Source organism: Passer montanus, unplaced genomic scaffold (genome assembly GCF_014805655.1).
Source record: "Passer montanus isolate IOZ18808 unplaced genomic scaffold, ASM1480565v1 scaffold22, whole genome shotgun sequence".
NCBI classification, from domain to species: Eukaryota; Metazoa; Chordata; class Aves; order Passeriformes; family Passeridae; genus Passer; species Passer montanus.
The window spans coordinates 492,145-504,446 of record NW_024366815.1 but is presented as its reverse complement, the minus strand read 5'-3'; the positions used below and the strand labels follow the sequence as shown (position 1 = coordinate 504,446).

The 12,302-nt window shown below is 43.4% G+C and overlaps 1 long non-coding RNA gene across 1 annotated transcript in view; it reads left to right on the top strand.

Moving 5' to 3' along the window:
* The window catches only part of LOC120502527, a 29,084-nt gene that overhangs the window by 4,815 nt on the left and 11,967 nt on the right, over positions 1 to 12,302 (top strand). The window contains exon 2 of the long non-coding RNA XR_005627536.1: positions 9,775 to 9,839. This is a non-coding gene — a long non-coding RNA (uncharacterized LOC120502527). The remainder of the gene's footprint in view (positions 1 to 9,774; positions 9,840 to 12,302) is intronic.

The following is a 12,302-nucleotide window of genomic DNA, read 5'->3' as shown; positions in this document are numbered from 1 at the left end:
GGTGCAATTCTTGGCAGTGTGTCCTAGAATGGCCCTGCTTGAGCAGGGAAGTTGGACCGCATGTGTGGTCCTCTCCAACCTGACCCACTCTGTGAAATGTGATGGTAGAAAATTCTCAGTGTGAGTCAAGGAGTATTTGACAATAATATTACTGGAGTGGAGGCCCAAAGTCACTGTGTTCTCTGTGACAGTTGGGTCGGTACATTTTCCTGTGGTTGCAAAGTATTTAAGCACATGCTGTGGGCTTGAGGGAGAATCAGCACAGCACATTAAGCATTGCCAGGCAGGGGCAGCTCAAACATGCCTGTAATGGTGGCTATGGGACATCTTAGAAAGAAGATGTTTGGACCACTGGAAGCAAAATGGGCATGAAATAATATTTCTCTTAGTTTATTCTACCAGTTTCTTGTAATTTAGAAAAATAAAGACTTATTTATTCAGACCATACATTTAAGAGCTACTTACTAAATAAATACAATGATATTGAATCCTACAAGAGGAAGTTTTCTTCTGAACCTGTTTGCATTTTTGATTTGGACTCCGCTGTTTGACAGTGTGGTTAAATTCTGCACAGGAGTTATCAACCTGCAACCTGGTTACCCTAGCTCTGATTTAACACCTGATTGTTTTTCTCTAGCTCTGCCAGTATTACTCATTCGTGATTTGCATCATTTGCCAGACACGTGAGCTGGATAACTATAGTAAACTTTCAGAAATCCAGGAATGATGAGACATGTTCACAAAAATAAACTTAGGCCAAGCCCGGTCTGTCTCTGAGGATGTTTGGTTAGTCTGTTTCATTTATGTCCATTGGCATGAAAAATCAGCTGATGGGAGTGCCTCTTTAAGAACAAAACTGAGAAAAACTGTTTTGCAAAGGAGGAAAGCAGTCATTAAAACTTGTCTATATAATTATGGACTATACAGATCTTGTATTTACTGAAACAGAGGAAATGGGAGAACTCTAAACTACATGTTTAAAGGTGGTCAAGGGGATGGAACATCTCTCTTATGAGGAAAGGCTGAGCGAGTTGGGCATGCTGAGCCTCTAAAAGAGATGACTGAGGGGAGACCTCATTAATGTCTGCCAGTGTCTGCAGGGAGGGGTCAGAGCATGGACTGGGCTCTGCTCGGTGCTGCTGAGCAATAGGACAAGAGAAAATGGGCAGGAACTGATGCACTGAAAGTTCCACCTGGACATGAGGAAGAACCACTGTGGGGGTTACAGCACTTTGGAACAGGTGCCCAGAGAGGCTGTGGAGTCTCCCTCACTGGAGATATTGAAGAACCCTCTGGGTGCAATTCTTGGCAGTGTGTCCTAGAATGGCCCTGCTTGAGCAGGGAAGTTGGACCGCATGTGTGGTCCTCTCCAACCTGACCCACTCTGTGAAATGTGATGGTAGAAAATTCTCAGTGTGAGTCAAGGAGTATTTGACAATAATATTACTGGAGTGGAGGCCCAAAGTCACTGTGTTCTCTGTGACAGTTGGGTCGGTACATTTTCCTGTGGTTGCAAAGTATTTAAGCACATGCTGTGGGCTTGAGGGAGAATCAGCACAGCACATTAAGCATTGCCAGGCAGGGGCAGCTCAAACATGCCTGTAATGGTGGCTATGGGACATCTTAGAAAGAAGATGTTTGGACCACTGGAAGCAAAATGGGCATGAAATAATATTTCTCTTAGTTTATTCTACCAGTTTCTTGTAATTTAGAAAAATAAAGACTTATTTATTCAGACCATACATTTAAGAGCTACTTACTAAATAAATACAATGATATTGAATCCTACAAGAGGAAGTTTTCTTCTGAACCTGTTTGCATTTTTGATTTGGACTCCGCTGTTTGACAGTGTGGTTAAATTCTGCACAGGAGTTATCAACCTGCAACCTGGTTACCCTAGCTCTGATTTAACACCTGATTGTTTTTCTCTAGCTCTGCCAGTATTACTCATTCGTGATTTGCATCATTTGCCAGACACGTGAGCTGGATAACTATAGTAAACTTTCAGAAATCCAGGAATGATGAGACATGTTCACAAAAATAAACTTAGGCCAAGCCCGGTCTGTCTCTGAGGATGTTTGGTTAGTCTGTTTCATTTATGTCCATTGGCATGAAAAATCAGCTGATGGGAGTGCCTCTTTAAGAACAAAACTGAGAAAAACTGTTTTGCAAAGGAGGAAAGCAGTCATTAAAACTTGTCTATATAATTATGGACTATACAGATCTTGTATTTACTGAAACAGAGGAAATGGGAGAACTCTAAACTACATGTTTAAAACATACTTCAGCCAATACCCAACACAGTTAAAATCTATATTCATTTCTCTTTGCTTTAGCCTTAATTTGTGTTTCCACACTTCAGTAATCTCTGGTAGAGAGAAAAGGGTAAGAGGCCTCTCCCTTTTTATAGTGTTTCTCTGATTGTTTAGCACTGAATTGCCAGGAATTTTTACTTCTGTGTGTAGACTAGCTGAAGACAATGTTAGTGATGGAAAAAAGGGATAATTTTAAAATAATAAAATGTAGAAGTTTTAGAGAGAGGATAATCTTTATATATTTACAGTTGATGAAGCATACATATGAACACAACGGTGGGGAAAGCTGCACTCAATTAAGACCAATAAATTATGTTCTCAGAGAGTCATAAAATGTAAAACCTGGGGGGGAAAAAGGGGAAGAAGAAAAGACCTCCAAGGACTCCTTCTATTTGCCTCTCTCCCTCTTGAAGACACCAGAGGAGTAGCCACCTCTTGTTGTGTGGGGTCAGAAACTCTGCTCATCACTAAATTGGTAGTGATAGTATGCCAGAAGGCTAGGCTTTGTTTAATGTTGATACTTTCTACTGTCCATTGTGTCATGGAGCTTTAGCCTAACCACAGCCACTCAGTGGAAATCCCCAATAGGTAATATTTTCTCATTCCTGTATTCCTTTGGCATTTATTTTACAAAATATATATGGGAATTGTTTATTTTTTTTCCCCAACCTGTTGGTGCAGAAGACAAAAATTGAAGGAGAGGCCACCCCAGGGAAGGACATAATCATCAGATAAATAATTGTACCCTTTCTCTAAGTTCTTATCTTTAGCCCACAGAGCTGGTAACTGAGCCAGGCTCATGGCATTGTGACAAGAATGCACGAGCAGGGGATGGGATAAATCATCTTCTCCTTTGTTGCCTCAGTATAACAAGCCCAATTACCCAGTTTAACACTCGCATCATTTGATTACTATCCTTTCCCCCAGCGCTATCCCCTGGACAAAAAATACTGCTGCGTATCCTCAAAGAGCTGCTCCAGAGTGCCACCTGCATGACCACAGTAATTCGGCCCTCTTGCAGCATTTTCCCCTCCTCTGCCTTGCAGATCCCTCGAATCCCCGTCCGAATTTCTGGGATAACAGGCACTGGAGTGAAGCTGCGCTGAGATCCCACCCCTCCGTGTGTGTCTGTGTGTGTGCGTGCCCGGAGGGGTGGGGTGATAAACACTGCTGCTTGCTCAAAGAAGTGGATTCCCCTCTGCGGTAGCTTCTGCCGCCAGCCACAGGAAAGTGAAATAATTACAGGAACTCTCAGTGGTGTTTCAACTCTGTGTTACAGTTTCATGACCTCCCAACCAATACACTTCGCTACACATGCAGTTTGATTTATTCTGGTTTTCATTTTTTTTCTCCTTCTTTCTCCCTTCCTTACCATTTTTCTTCCCTGCTTCCAGAACCACCCCCCCCCCCCCCCCCCCCAATTTTTCTTTGTTTTCTCTTTTGGGAGATGACATATTTGTATACTACCTTTAAAAACCTCATAATTTTGCATTGTATGACTGCTCAGATATCTGCAAAAAAAGTTTGTACTGTGCCCCAGGATGGGGGAGCTGCAGATGACAGCTTTTGGCAAAATTTCAATTATTTATTCACTGACGTGGCCTGAAAAGCCTGATATTCAGGTTTACTCAAAGAGGACCTGAAATGATTCATGGTCCATATTTGACCCCATGTTTGAGGAAGATACCCTCATGACTGTGAACAACCTGTTCAACAGGGCAGCAAAGGCACTGGAATTAAGGAGCATTTTGGAAAAGCCTTTAAAATTCTGTGGTTTGGCCTCTGCATGGTAAAGCTAATTTAATCAGTCTCCTTCCTTGTACTAGCTAGACCATAACAATTATCAGTTATGCTTACAGAGAAAAATTTATTTTTAAAAAGGGAATTTAACAAGAGGCAGAAAACAGTTTGATTTTCAGACGAACCAGCAGACTTTACATAGACAAATGCTGATGCAGCGATGTTGGTGCAACAAGTTTCCAAACAGCCTTTGTTTAGACACCTTTACATAGTTTCCAGATGGAGGAAGGGAGACAAGTGGTCTCTATTTAACTTGAGCATAGTCCCTCAAAATGCCTTTCCATCCCTCAAAAGCGACGGAGAATGGGTGCTTACTAAGGATGTTTTTCAGCTCAATCCCGAGAAACCCGTGAATATGCCATGTAGCACCTCCATTGTTATGCTGCCTGCAAAGGTTTCCTGGGCACTTAGGAGTGAAAGATGCCATGAAGAAGGGTGCAGGTAGGGTAGGGTTGTTTAGAAATTCCCAGAGCCTGTCAAGCTGCTTCGGGATAAAGGAGGAAAAAACAATGGGTGAAAGGAAAAAGTACAAGAGATGGTAAAGGATAAAAGTGTTTACTTGTGTTGGGGTCAATGTCCATAGAAGCAGTAACAGAAATACGAAAACCTGAATGGTCTCTTACTCTCTTCCAGCTGGTAAAGCAAAACCTGTAGGAGATGCACAGAGCTCAGTGCAATATCAGGAAGCTGTTACCAAAGTTTTCCCAGGCTAGTTCCCAGGAAAGGGCTGTTCTGTGTTCTTGGAGTGGAGACAAAGACCTGTTCTGCAGAAGGGAAACACCGGAAACAGAAACCCAAAGATTACAAAAATCCTGTGAAAATGAAGGCTTTGCAGGAGACAGTTCAGATGAAGTCTGTAAAACCTAGAAAACAGGTATTGCATCATTTCAGCAGGGGGTTAATTTATTATTCTGCATGAGTGAGCACATCACTGCCAGCCAGAAGTTACCCAGCAGAGATGTGAGTCATCCCCTGAAGCAGCCCTCAGCCCGGTAAAATGTCCTTTTTCCAGCCTTGCTTGAGTTGTGTATCCAGTTGCCCTCATTTTACAAGCCAAACCCTAAGTTACTGATTCAAAACCAACAAAAAAAGCACACACTCTTTCAAGTCTGGCTGAAAATAAATATTGAAATTCTTGGACTATGTGATGGGCTTTTCAGACATTACTTGCTGGTTGAAAGGCCTAATCCTGAAAAGTCCCTGCTTTAAAGCACAGTGAAATGGGTCACCCTGGTAATGTCATGCTTCTGTAAATACATATATTGAAAGGTCCCCAATATCCAGTACATAAATCTTTTCTATTTATAACTTTGTGAAAAACCTCAGCCCTCACCTTGAAGCCCTCCCATAGTAGGTATCTTTTTGAATTAAGCGTAGTTGCTGATGTCTGAAGTTTTCTTCACCTTGTAGTTCAGCCCTGTCTGACTGGTGATAAATCTGTTTTCTCTGACCAGCTACACTAACAGATCCCTCTGGGTACAGTGGGCTGAGCAGTTCCTTTCCATAGTTATTGTGTGCTGTAATCAAAGATCACTGCAGTCTGATTAAAAAGGCTTTTGCTGTCAGGAGTGTATGTGACTGAATGAGCTGCTGAACAAAAGCACTGTCCTTTCCCTGGACCTCTCCAGACGTCTATTATCTTGCTTTATCATTGCTGGTGGGTTGATAAAGCAATGATCAACTGTAGGTGAATTTTGCCTGCCTCAGGACCTAGGCTTTTACTTAATGGCAAAAAAAAAAGTGCTCTGAAAGAAGGGGCTCCAAGCCAGTTATGAGAAAGCAGGAGGTTCCTTCAGAAGCTTAACACATTTCTTGGAATCTGGGCAACATGACTTGAGGGGCTGGATCCCACCTTGGAAAACTGAGTTCCAGTGTGACTGTGTGAGGTCTTCAGATTCAGCTTGCCCCTTCACAGAAGTATTTCCTGATGGATAATTTGATATTGTATTTTCAAAACTCACACTGTAGCACAAATTCCTTCAGTTTGGAGGAAGGCACAACACCCTGTTAGACAGGCAAACAAAAATTCCAGTCAGCAGTTTGCAAACAGCTGCATTTTATCTCTGCTAGAGAAGAAAGGAGCCACAGCAGCCTTTTATTGTTTGAATTTCAAAAACTGATTTTACAGTAGAATTTTGTATTTAGGGATACTTCTTGACCAGAGAAACTGGTTAAGTCTATCAAAATTACATTTTCTGGCTGCTTCCTTATTGTCTAGCCTAAAATGATGTCTCATGGCTAGTGTGGGTTCATGGAAGAGGGCTTTAATTTTAGTCAGATATTCTTTAGTAAGAGAAATAATTTTGATTATTGGAGAAAAACAGATGACATTTTTGCTTTTGATGCCATATCTTTGTAGAGAAGCTGGGGACAGCTGTGGGGAGCTGGAGACAACTGGTTTCATTTTGCGTGAAAGCAACACTGCTGCAAGTTCTGCTTCAACATCATGAAGGTGCCTGAGTGGAAATTTCAGATGTAAAACTGTACTTTGTACTTTGCAGCTCACACAGGGACTAATTTTCTGACTTCACCAGAAAGGACAGTAGATGCAAAATTACCTTTCTGGGGGTCATTTGCCCTCAATTGAGTAATTCACAGCACCAGGGTGAAGCTTTCACAGTTGTGGTGTTCCAAGCAGGCCAGGGACTGAGAAGAGGAACATGCCTGGCACCTGTGTGCTGGCACAGTCCCTGTGGCAGCCAAGCCCCAGCTCTGGCCCCAGCCGCCCACGAGAAGCAGATGGGTTCAGCTCTCCTGGCCCCACACAGCTGCAGCTCTGCGGCTGCTGCTGATTTAATCTCGTGTCTGGGCTTCACGCCATCTGCAAGCCTCATGGGAGGCAGCAAGGAGTTCTCCTGCACGTGGGTGTTGATTCCCGCATGTCTCTGTGTGCTCTCCCTTGGGATCAGGGAGCAGCAACGGCTGCTGTGTCCCTCTGGCAGAGGTTACCATCGGGTCAGCCAGAAGGGCAAAGGTAGACTCATGTCTGGCTGGAGCTCTAGCATCTCCAACCAGTGCTGAGACTCCCAGTCTAGGTTTCAATGGCAGCCAGTGCCAGACTTGGCTCTAAAATGTCCCTGGGGAAGCACGTGTTTCCTTAACTCGCTGTCCTGTGGGATGGAAGTTTCCTGAATGCAGACAAAGGGAACGATTAATAGAAGTTACAAAAAAAATTATGAAATTAATAAAATGTCTTTTGCTTGCCCTCAGTGAGCCATGCCAGATTTTGCATGTCAGGGCTGCTGACCTGCTGCTGGGTGATGGTAGATATTGGTGCTTGATGTCCTGTTCCAGGTGTGTGTTCAATACAGAAATGGCATATCTGACAGACAGGAAACCAGTTTTGGCTGGTTCACTCCAATCCTGGCAGTCATGGCCTAACTTCCCTGTGCAGAAGTTTATCTTTCAGTGCTTTATGGTTGTCTTTGTAGCAAGGGAAAGAGGTGAGACATTTTTCAAGTTCCTGTGGATGGTCTGTGTATCTCATATCCCAGCAGTGAAGGGAAAGGTACCAAGAGGGTTTGCTGTGTCTTACCATGGCTGAGGATATTTAGAAATGGAAAGGATAGGGGCATAGTTATTTCAAAATGCCAAACCCTGCAGAACTGGACTTCAAGAAAAATCTGGACCTGCCTCTCCAGGTTTTAGTTCAATCCAGAAATAATTGGGCATCAAACCAATTCTGAGCATTCTTGTTCAGCCTGGAGGTCAAACACATAGTTTCTGCACATGCCAAAGTTTTCTCTCCAAAACAGGAAAGCAATGATATGTCTGAGTGCCTTAAAGCAAGCAAGGGTAGACAGGAATGACACCTACTGGACACATCTGGGTAACATCTACAGCAGATGTACAAATCTGGAAACAAGTCTTTTAAAGCAAATTACTGCAATGACTGTGCTATTTTGGGGACTTGAGAGCCCAAGTACTTCTGTTCTCTAATAGAGTTGTGGGGTATTGTTGTTGTTTTTATAACAAAGTGAGTTCAAACTCAGGACATCTAAGGGCAAGGCTAACATTTCTCAGGAAAATATTGCACTGTTTCAGTGATTCAGTTCCCTTGACCATAAATTGTGGAAGTCCTGTGGTTTCTTCCCTGTGCTGCATCAAGACCACATTGTTTAGTACTTGAATTGTGTTTTAGAGCTGAAGAATTATTAAAACTCCTTATTGTTTAAAACTCCTAATTACACCATTATGGTAAGCATTTTAAAAAGGGTAGAAATGAGCAACTTGGTAAACTACCACCTATCAGCCTCACCTCTCTGTCTGGGAATATCATGGAACAGATCCTCCTAGAAGCTCTTCTAAGGCACATGAAGGACAAAGAAGTGATTTGAAGCAATGAGCAAGGCTTCACCGAAGGCAAGTCTGGCTTGACAAACACAGTGGCCTTCTGTGACAGAGTTACCACATCAGTGGACAAGGGAAGGGTTGCAGATTTAATTTGTCTGGATTTCTGTGAAGCCTCTGACATGGTTCCTGACAACACCCTTGTCTTTACATTGGAGAGACAGGGATTTGATGGATGGACTATTTGCTGGGTAAGAAATTGGCTGGATGATTGCATCCAGAGTGTTTTAGTCAATGGTTTAATGTCCAGATGGAGGTCAGTGACAAGTGCTCCCTCATCACTCATCACCCTCAGGGGTCTGTACTGGGACCAGGACTACTCACCAACTAAATAGTCTGTGAGATCAAGTGCACCCTCACCAAGTTTGCAGGTGACACCAAGCTGAGGTGGTTTGACACACCTGAAGGACAGGATGCCATCCAGAGGGACCCAGACAAGCTTGAGGAGGAGTCCATGAGAAAAATCATGAGTTTCAAGGCCAAGTGCTGCTGCTGCACCTGGGCTGGGACAAGCCCTGGTACCAGCCCAGGCTGGGCATGAACAGCCCCAGAGCAGCCCTGCCCAGAAGGGCTTGGGGGAGCTGTGGCTGAGAGGCTGCACATGCCCCGGCCATGGCACTGCCAGCCCAGAGAGCCAAACGTGTCCTGGGCTGCATCCAGAGCCCCGTGGGCAGCAGGGCAGGGAGGGGATTCTGCCCCTCTGCTCTGCTCTGCTGAGACCCACCTGGAGCACTGCATCCAGAGCTGGGCTCCAGCACAGGAGGGACAGGGACCTGCTGCAGTGAGCCCAGAGGAGGCCACCAAGGTGATCAGAGAGCTGGGATTTTTCAGCCTGGGAAAGAAAAGGCTCTGGGGAGAACTTATTGTGGCCTTTCAATTATTAATATTTAATAAAAAAGACAGGAACAGATTTTTTTATTAGGACCTGTTGTAATAGGACAAGGGGTAATTATTTTAAAATAAAAGACAATAGATTCAGATTGTTAAAAGGAAGACATTTTTTATAATGAGGGTAGTGAAACACTAGATAGAATATGTTGCTCAGAGAGTTAGTAAATGTCCCATTCCTGGAAACACTCACGGTCAGACTGGATGGGGCTTTGTCCCACCTCATGGAGTTGAAGATAGCTCTGCTCATAACCTTCAAAGTTTCCTTTCAATCCAAACTTTTCCAAAATTCTGTGATTCTGTGGATTCTGTGGAGGTGGAAAAGGCAGGATGTCTATTTTCATAATCCCAAACGATTCTGATACAAAAGCAACTTGATCTGACATAGAGTGCATACATGTTAATTTTTTTATCCTGACAGATGTTGGTTCTGGGGCCCAAACTAACAAGGCATGAGGTGCTCTGCTGCTGGAGGTCCTTATACAGGTGAGTATCTCAAGGCCAGCACCACTTGGGCTATGCAAGGTGTGCACTGCCTTTAACACAGCACGTGGCTCTTCAGGTTGAGTTGTTGGGTTTAAGGCCTCTTTTTGGTCTTCACAACTGACTCCTGGTGGGGACATTCAGCCAGGCTCAGATAGGAATGACTCTGCTCACCTACTGAAGAGCAGTGGATTTGCTGATGTTAGAGAGGGTGCTGACAGAAGAGGGTTATCCTTCTGTGTTTTCATAGTTCTCATGGGGCTCTTAGGTTGAAACTGAAGGCATATTCACTATCTAAGGGAACTTGGCTTTTTAGAAAGTACTGTGTAAGGTCAAAAAGAGGGTAATTTTCTGGGGAACTGGCTTGGCTGTTTGAGACAGATACTGAATTTTTTCTGAGGGGATTCTTTCCCCTCCCCAAGTCTTCTCCTTTACAGTTGCCTGTCTTTTAATTAAATCTGCCATGTCATTGCTTTCCAGTGCTGCAAGATTATGCAGAAGTTTTTTGCAACACAGTGTAGTGCTAATAAGGCTATTCCACAAATCACCCTGCTCTGTGAGTACCAGTGATTGTGAGTTTATGACGTGATATTCCAGTCTCTGAGAGGTGTGACCAAGGATAGGGTCAAGGTCAGCATCACATGAGGACATGAGGACAGGTTCACAGGAGAGTTCTATGGCTTGCTGCCAGATAAAGGGAATTGGGAGCTGCATTAGAGTGACCACAGAAAGGAAAAGTTTTTAATGTTGTTGCAGTGCCTTAAAGTACTGGGATTTATACACAACACATAGAACAAAACATGCTGGTGAAAGGAAAAAATCATTAAGAAAATCTGAAAAATAAAAAATTCTAAAAATTAAAGAATGCCTGAAAAAAAAAAAGGAAGAACCAGAGAGATGCAGTCAGAAGCACTGGGTATGAACTGCTGACTATCAGCTGTGTATTCAGGGTGTATTTGAGTTGGAAGTGAGGACCCCACCACACTGGAACTTCTATGGTGAGTCACTGGAGATTTAGGCCTGTGAACTGACCATGGTATACCCCATTTCTCAGCCATGAGATATTTTCTAGTAGCTTGGCTCCCTCTGCTGTGTGTGTGAGCTGGTCTGAGACAGGAGGATTTAGATGGGCTTTTCAGGGAAATCAAAGGGCGCTCTCAGTTAATAAAAGTTACAGAAGATCTTGTGTCAGAATGTGTCTGGCTTTTATTTATTTGCTGTATTTCTGCTGGTGGTGTCCAAGCCCCCAGCAACTTCACCAGCACAGGTCATGCAAGGCAGGGGTCAGCGAGACCACTACCAACATTCACAGTAACTCAGTTTCTTCACTGGGAGATTGACATTTCCAGTTTCTTATGGGAAGATCTTAATTTTCTTCCCACCGCTTAAACAGCAGCATGATATGAAATTAAAGAACAGTGTAAATTTGCACTTCTTATTGCTAGGAGAGTTGTTTGCTCCTAATGGATAGTTAGCCTATGTATTAACATTTTCTTGTTAGTTTCCTTATCAGCCTTGCTGGTTTTCTGTTTTGATTCAGGCATGGGTTTCCCTTCTCATGGTCACGTTGTACTTCCCACTGCAGGCTGAAAACAAACTGCTGATGACTGTGTGCCAGTGGGTACCTTATCAAAGGTATCTCCAGGGCATTTGAAGTGAGTTGGTTTATTAGCCTCACTTCTGCTGTGGATGAATTGGAACAATTTCAGAGCTGTGCTTCAGAGCTGCTTTAAGTGAACTCTGTTCACTAAGTTAAGATAACAAAATACATTAAACTGCTTTGGGGCTGGATGGTCTCTGCCAGCTACAGTTGGAACAACCAAGAGGTCAGTCAGCACAAGAAGTTGTCAGGCTACTGGTTGCTGGCAAAAATGAGCTATCAGCAGAAAAATCTTCAAATGCTATTGGGTTTGTGTGCAAAATACACTCCCAGGTACTTTCAGGTTGTACTGTAATAAGATCAAAACTTACTAAGAACTTCCCCTGCCCCAGAACAAGACCAGCTGGTCTTAATGCCAATGTAGATTATGTTTGTCAGAGAAGCTGTGGATGCCCCATCTCTGGGGCCAAGTTGGATGGGCCTCTGAGCAACTTGGTCTGCTGAAAGTTGTCCCTGTCCATAGCAGTGTGGTTGGAACCAGATGATCTTTGAGGTTCCTTTCAACCATTATGTGGTTCTATGATCAGGACTCAAATTCTTAATTAGGTACCAAAACAAAGGACAAATTTATTTGCTCCCCCCTTTTTTTTTTAATATCAACCCCATAAGAAAAGTAGGACTTGCATCCATATGAAAGCCTAAAGTAGCTAATGTGACTCTATAAAATCAAGGAGTTTGGGATCACGATGTAAGTGAAGCAAAAGGAAAACTTTTGACACCAATTAGCAATGGCCTTTGCAAAAGCACTTTTTTTTCCCTTCAGGAGCTGCTGTTTTTGCAGTGCAGAATATTTAGAAATTTCCTGT